This window comes from Tamandua tetradactyla, chromosome 12, assembly GCF_023851605.1.
Source record: "Tamandua tetradactyla isolate mTamTet1 chromosome 12, mTamTet1.pri, whole genome shotgun sequence".
Classification (NCBI taxonomy): domain Eukaryota; kingdom Metazoa; phylum Chordata; class Mammalia; order Pilosa; family Myrmecophagidae; genus Tamandua; species Tamandua tetradactyla.
This window is the reverse complement of record NC_135338.1, coordinates 48,270,639-48,279,177: the sequence shown is the minus strand read 5'-3', so window position 1 is coordinate 48,279,177 and position 8,539 is coordinate 48,270,639.

The following is an 8,539-nucleotide window of genomic DNA, read 5'->3' as shown; positions in this document are numbered from 1 at the left end:
AATTCTTATCTTGCTTTTGGAATAGAGAGGAAGTCCACCACTGAATTGAAGGCCACCAATGAGCTAAAAAAAAATGGTAGGGAAGAGAACCACATACAGTCACATTTAAGTTTAATCAGAATCAGAAAGAAAACTCTTGACATAAACAAGCTTGCTTAAAAATACTGTAATGCCTCTTCTTTTCTCTTCTTATTTCCTTAGGAAGAACAGTTGGGAACTGCTGCTTCCAACATGTGCCAAGTATTCTGGGAATCAGCTAACTCTTCTGCTTGCCTGCTCAACTGAATCTCAAAGGGGCTCAGAGAATTCAGGCCTTAGCTCACTTTTTCCAGAAGGTATGAATCACCCCCATCCACAGGCTGCTGGGAGTAATTCAGTTGGAAAACTTGTAACTAGCTAAATCCACCATTCTTGTTATGAGCATATAATCCCAATACTCATAGGTCACAGACTCAAATGCCTTCAGGGGTCAATCAGGAAAGGGAAATGTATAGAGCGTGCTGGGTGTAACACAGTAGGGATTGGTAGGAACTGGAGCAAATAGGACAAATACCTGCTTTGCCTAAAGGCAATTGGATTTGGAAAAAATTCTGAAAGCTGGGCCTGCCAAATAAAGAACATCTATACATCAGTTTATTTGGAAGGCCTATGTTTTAAACTTACAAACAACCATCTGGCTTCTCCTGCTTTCTTGCCTCCACACCTCTCTATGATTCCCCTCCTTTGACCAACCTACTGTACACTACTTGAAATCCTATCCCCTTCTTTCTCTCAGTTCAGCTACTCCTTTAGCAACAAGCTCTGCATAGATTCTGATTGACCTTATACAGGCCAACGTGACAGAACCTCACCTCCAGCCATTCCACATGCCCCTCTCCTGGGGCATTCCCTGTGGATATTGTGGTGCGAGTCTACTCAGCACTCACGTATGTGCAGCCTGGAGGTGCACCTGCCCCCATGGCTAACCTTTGTCCAGTGGGAGATGAGGGATTGGAACCAGTAGATAAATTCTTCGCTTTTCTCTCCCTCCACCAATGGATAGTGCTGGATGCAATTATTATGGCTTCCCAAGGGATGGACCCACAGAATCCCAAACATGAGCAGCAAGTCATACCTAGTGGCCACTGACTTGCTAAAAATTACTCATATACTTCCCTTGTCTTGTCTCTTTGTGCTTCATATCTGATATCTGGGATTATACTCAATCCTTTTGCTTTAGGCTATTCTTCCTAGAGAACTCAGGCTAAAATTGTTAGTAGCAGAAGTGACCCTAGAAATCAGATCCTCAGAAGGGGATTTTCAAACCAGATTACTCAGAGAACTGATGGCAATAATTAAGCATGTCAGAAGTTAAGTGGAGTGGTGATAATTCTTGGCCTACAGGAGCATCACCTTTACTAAAGTATTCACCTGAAGTTAATTGGAATGAGGGACACGTAGAAGATGAGGTGCTGGGATATGTTGTACTTGAATGTTATTAAGGCAATGATAATTTTAAGAATTTTGGGGTGGGATGGCTTCCTTAACTGAATTAAAATATTCGACACAAGAAAATGAGAAACTCATGGCAGCCAACTGCTAAATAAATACACTCTATGAAAGTCGGAGTGTTTTACAGCAACTTCGAAGGCATCTCTCATTTCCTGTAGACTGTGCTAAAAGTAAGGTCCAGGATCTAATTTTAAGTATAGTAGAGGAGGCCCAATACCTAGTCTCAACAGGCCTCATATAACAACATTTATGCCCTGATGGGAAATAGTGGGGCTGTGACTTTTGTTAGGGATATTTGGGTGGGTGAATCTCAGAATTGTGAGCCCGCACTCTCTTATTTCTCCAGGATGACAGAAGTCACCATTTCCTCTTTGCCTGAGGAGAGCTGCCTTCCCTTTCCTAGAGACAGTGAAATGACATCAATTAGGGCAGGTGCCTTGCAAATGATACTAGCTTTCCTGCATATCCACCCCTCATTACTTCTAGGTCAATAATTAAAGTCAGAGTCAGCCCACCTTATCAGGGAAGTATAGCCTCAGCTCCAGGAGGAACAACCTACATACCAAAGGATTTGCAGGACCTGGGAAAGACATGTGGGCATGGATCTAAAGGGTATTGGACTTGAGTGATGGATTCAATATTGAGTTTCAATGTTTTGGAAACATCTCAATTTGATCCTAAAAAGTGATTGGGATGGCTCCTTGCAGCATGTACAAGATGATGGCTCTCAGTAAATGAGGTAGAGATGCTGCAATTTCCTAGGTATAGTATTGTGGAAAGGGTTGGGAGTCTTAAGGAGATGGTGCAATTAGAAGTAATTTATTATGTAAGATGTAAAAATCTATCACCTGACTATGTTCTCTGGGTAGACCAAAAGACACTCCCTTAACCAAAGCAATAAGGAATGCACCAGTCAGAAGAGGCATTGGAAGTTGTTTAGAAATTTGATGGAGGTTGTCTCTCCACTGATGTTGGGGGATGTTGTCTTTAAATTTGGTTCCACCTTACCAATGGGGAGACAGTATTCCAGAACGGAGGAGCCTGGGTGGTAGCACTCAACAGTAAGTGGCAAGGTGGTTATAATGTCTATAATGGGCAGCAAGGTCAGACTGTCATTCAAAGTGCTTTCACAGGGATCTTTGGTATTGCAATGAGATAGATAAACTGCTGACTAGGGCTATATTATTATTAAAAATTGAGAAGTGTGAACAGATGGTTGACATTAGTCACCACAATGGAAATGTGTGGTCCCTCTTCCAGTTTCCAGATCTAAGTTAACTCATAGGTCTAGAACCAATTTATTGAGAAAGAGACAGAGTCCTCTTGAAGAATCGTCTTGCAATCAACTGCACATACATATGCACAACCACACCTATATTCATATTTATATACAAGTGTGTGCTTAGACACACTTACACTAAGCATTCTCCCAATCCTTCACCAAAGGGATTTGTGAACACTTGTAAGGATGTCTGTACACTAGAGAAAGGAAAATACACAGACTTTTCTGGAGTTATCTTAAATATGGAGCCTGGTCTGTCTTTTGCTAGAGGACTCAAAACTTCACAATGGCTCTTCAGTTAGAATAGGGGTTTATGGAGAATAGGTGGTAAATGGAATTTTGACTCAAGTTTTTTATCTCATAGTTGTGTCCATAGTCTCCAAGGACATAGCTATCTTAAGCAGCTGGCAGAACCCTCACAATGCTTTCCTGACTTCTAGAATAAGGACCATTATGATAGGAATGGTTAAGCAGAACCCTTGAAACTTGCGCTATTCCCCCTCCAAACTAAAACACTCCTACCCTATATATTAAATAAGAAGTAATCTGAATCCCAGGAGGAATTGCAGATTATCACTATCATCAGGATTTAAAATATTCAGTGCTGGTGGGGCTATTATATCTCTATTGATTGGCCTATTTGGGCCATGAAAAAAATCAGCTAGATGTGGTGAATGGATGGTGTATAACCATAAACTTACTGGGGTGATATGTCCAGTTGCAGCTTCCAATGAATATGCAGTATCTCTAATGGAATAGATCAACACAGCCTCTGGTGCTTTACATGCAGCTGTTAATCTGGAGAATGCAGACTATAACCCTTGGGTCAAATATGGCACACACTTCAACAGTGGAGTTGAATTGTTTAGACAGAGATCACATGGCACAGAAATATTTAATGTCTGATCCTTCACAGGAAAGTTTGCTAAGTAGATCTTCATCAGCAAAGAAGAGCAAAAGAAGTTATCACTGCCTTTACATGGCAGTGATGACTCTACACATTCGCTGTCTTGCCTTACAGCTATGCTAATTCTGCTGTTCCTTGTCAGAGGAGTCTGTAGGGACTTCAGTCATCCTGACATCCTGCAGAACATCACAAATCACACTTGTTCATTACACAGATGATGCCGTACAAATTGGAAATGCTCTAGGAAGATACATGTGTGTCAAAGAATTGGAGATAAACCCTACAAAGATTCAGAGGCCTGCCACACTGGTAAACTTTTTAAGTGTCCAGTGGTCCAGAATATGCTAGGATATTTTTCTAAAGAAAGGAATATTTATTGTACTTGCACCTCCTCCGTCAAGAGACACAGGGCTTGGTAGGTATATTGGTCTGAGTTCTCTAGGGAAACAGAACCAACAGGATATATATGTGTGTGTGTGTGTGTGTGTGTGTGTGTGTGTAAATATTATGAGATTATAGGAATTTCTCACATGACTGTGGGTATGGGCAAGTTTGAATCCCGTAGGGTAAGTTGCAAGCTGGGAACTTCAGTGAAGGTTTTCAATTTCCCCAGGAAATGCCAGATGGCTAAAGTAGAGATGGCAGTTGTTTCTTCTGATTGTTGAAATCACCAGCTCTTTTAAGACCTTCAAATAATTGGATGAAATTATATCATTATTGAAAGCAATCTCTTCAGTTGATTGTAAATGTAATCAGCCATAGATGCAATCAACTTACTGATCATTTAAATCCATGAAATATCTCCAAAATCAAGCCAGTGCTTGCTTGGCCAAGCATCTGGACACCATAACCTAGTAAACTTGACACATGAACTTAGCCACCACAGTGGGCCTCTTCAGATTTTAGAGGCAAAATAGACTGCACTTAAGACTATTGCTTTGACTTATTTATTGAGAAAGTCAGAAATTTTCCATGGCAGAGTCAGTAGAAGACTCTGCAGTTGCTCAGCCACTTGGGCCATATGATTCAATAGATCAAATGATGAGAGAGATCTGCATGGTGGAGGAGCTAGGGGAGATGGGGGTGTCCTTCAAAGTTGACAGAGTTCTCTGGCTTTCATAGATTGCCATTATTTTTACAGCTCCTGGCCTACCAGTGAACACTTGTAGAGACTGAGTGCCTGGTCATGGAATCACAGGATACAAGATGACTGTAATTAGAACTTCCCATCATGGATTGTATACTATCAGAACCATTAAATCATAGGTTTGGTGAGCAGAATAGCAATCCATTTTATTAAGGAATTGTTATATTTGAGAATGGATCTGAGCAGGTTTATAAGACAAAAATCAATAGTCTGAAGAGGTAAATGTATTTGCATGTCATTTGCATCTATTGCCTTGACATCTTTTTCTGATCTCTCAATGTGGCTTATGAGGGATTCCCTATAACCATCTGATGGTGGAGAATAAGAACTCTATCCCAGATGTGTCAATAGGTGCTAGTAAAAAATGCACTGTTGACACATTACTCACTTGGTGGTATCTCTAATAGACAGCAGTGAAATAAAATTCCCTAGTGGGAAAAGGAGGGAGCAATAAACTTGGTCATCTACTTTGTATGGATGGCTGGTCAGGGGTCTGGAAGGAACAGTGTTTGAAGACTAGGATAAGGAGGTCTGAGAAAGAGATTTATAAATTGACCTATAGGAGTGGGCACAAAAGATATTCCACTGCGAAGAGGTCTCTCAGCAACCAGTGGGGACGAATGACAGCCTGTGGATGTCAGCTAATCTGTCTCATTGACTACCTCTGTGCTGGATAATGTGCAAGGATGGAGGCTTGTATGAACTCCCTGTGATCTAGCTAATGCTACTCTTTGATGCCCAACGTGCCACAACAGAGGCAAAGGAGATCAGCCAGCCACTTGGTACCTGCATGATTACAATTATACATCTTCCATTATGGAGGGGGCTATAATTTATCCTCACAAGAATTGATACTCAATCCGAATATGGATATATCAACCTTGTGTGCAGTACTTCTACTTTGCTCATCACCCAAAAGCATAAAGAGTGCTTGGTCTAGCAACAATCAACATAGTGTCTCACACAACATTGCCTCAGACCAAGGGACCCATTTTAGAGTAATAGTTGCATGCCCATAGGATCCACTGATCTTTCTTTGAATCCCAGCACCCAGAAGCAGTCATAGAAATAGAATGGTAGAAGGTCTGTTAAAGTTTCACTTAAAGTGCTGGCTTGAGGTCAATACTTGTTGAAATATACTTTTCCAGGATGTTGTATAAACATTGAGTCAATTGCCAGTATATGATGCTGTATCTCCCAACAGCTCCATTATATAGGTCTGTGATCTCTATATATAGATCAGGGGTGAGGGCAATAGAGAATGGTTGGAAGAGGAGGGAGATGAATATCAGTTTGACTTCAGATGCAGCCATAGCCATGGGGACTCTTTTGTTAATTTCCAGCATTAAAATTTTCAGACTGTTGCTGGACTCTGCCAAACTGGACTACTGTTTCTCCTCTTGGAGAACAGATGAAGACAACTTTTTCTCCTCAAACTGGAGGCCCAATATTGCAGTCTGGGAATTGAATATAACAGTAGGGAGAAATGAACATGAATGGTGCAAGGTGTGAGTTGTATTACGCACCTTTTATAAACTACTTTTGTATTCTCTCTGTCTCATCTATTTCAATCAATCTGCCCCTGAGGTAACTTGTTCTGGGTAGATTCTTGCCACTTGCATGCAGGTGCCACCTGACAGCATCACAACTTTTCCCTTTCTACCCCAGAGTTATTCTGATGATACCTCTGTGAGACTTCCAAGGCATTTATGTATGTGTAATCTGAAAGCGCAGGGAAGTTCATGCCCTGTGAGATAAACCTTTGCTCAATGGGAGACAGGGGCCAGTGGTTAAATTCCTTCCTTTTTATTTTCATCATGAAATTATGCAACTTCTCAAGGGTGGACCTGTGGATTCATCAGTCTCACCTAGCAGCAGTTAGCTCTTTCTTTCTATCATCCTTATATCACTCTTTCTTGACTTCACTCCCTTGCCTCTCACTGGAAGTTATCTGGGATTGTACAGTCAAATAAAATAATACAGATACACCTTCCTTTCCTTAAGAGTCTGCCTTCCAGGGAATTCCAGCTAGGATAATCTCCTTCTTCCCAAAGTGGCCCACTTGTACCCTCTGGAGATTCCTCCACCACAATGAACAGTCCCTTCAATCATAACATGATTGAAACGTACCTGTCATCTGAGGACACATCTTTCTCTGAAGCCTGCTCAGTGATCCCTCCTTTTTCTTGCTTCTTTGAAATATATGCTACCCAGCTAAAATACCCTCTAGTTCTTCTAAATATTTATTGTATCTGTCAGTTTCTTGTCATCCCTGCTGCCATCTGTAGTTCAGTCCTCCACTAAATCTTGCTTGATTGTTTCAACACCCCTCTTTTCACAACCTAAATAACTTTCAATCAACAATCTTGCTTCCTTCCCAGCCATCTTGAATACTGAGTCAGGAGTAATCTTCCTAAAGCACAAATTTGGTCGTCTAATTCATCTGCTTAAAACTTTTTAGTGGCTATTTATTGATGTTAATATAAAAGTCCAAATTATTTAAATTAGTTGAGACTCTCTGTGAGTTAACTTCTGTTTCTTCCCAGTCTTTATCTTTTGTCACTTCTCCACTCACAGTCAACTCCAACAAAAGTGAACTTCTTTCATTTCCTCAAAAAAGACATGCTGCTTCTCAGTCTGAAATGCCTCCTCCATTGCTTCATGTGATTGCCTACTCAGCTTTTAGGTCTGAGAGGAGACATGACGTGTTCTTGGAAATTTTCTGGACCCTCCAAGATTGAGCTAGTCATGGTCAGCCCCATCTAACCTTTTCACTTGACTCTAATTGTAAGTCTTGCAACATTGTTTTGTCTCTGGATCCCCCCATCAGTCTATAAACTTCTCAATACTCTTAGTGCCTAGCAAATAACAGGCCCTTGACACAAATTCAACAAAAGAATTAATAAATGAATCAAAATTTTTTTTTATTAAAATGTTTTCTTTCTTATTGAAATATTCATGATCCTTTATATTTTTTAAAACAAGTGTACTTTTTTCCCCTCCTACACTTCTGCAATGTATCTAAGAAATAAAATTAAACTGAACAAGAACAACATACAGTTCTCTAAGGGCATTATAAAGGGTAGTTCATATCTTTAGTGTTAGCCTATTACAGTCAGCATTTAGGAAAAATAGATTAAATTCCATATATAGATTCTCAACCACTTAATATCCACTACATTTTTATTTTTAAAATAATAATGTATTATACTTTTATCACAATAATGCATCACAAAACAGAAAATGCTTCCTCTTGGCCAATTATCTCATAGATGGCCTTGAATTTTATGTGGTATCAAAATAATTAGAATTTAGAACTTTAAGTTTGATAATGTTGTTCCCTCTTGGCCTTAAAGTGCTGTCACCAAGAAACAGTGATACTCCCTTTCTCAGTAAAGTGACTGCAATATATTTGAAGAATATGTGTACACAGGATCTCCTAAAATTCCAGAAGCAAAACTTCCTCTTCATCTTGACCTGACTATGACACATTCTTCAACAGTGATCAGATTTTGCTGAAAGAAAGAAAATAAAAGAAAAGAAAAAACAGTCTACTAGTACATCATGGAAACAGGCTCTATAGTATGGTGGATAAGGTTAGAGGCTTTGGATTCAGACATTTGGGTCCAAATTCTTGTTTTATTTTAGCCTCTCTAAGCATCAGTCTCTATATGTACCATGGGGATAATATTTACTTTGTAAGATTGCTGGG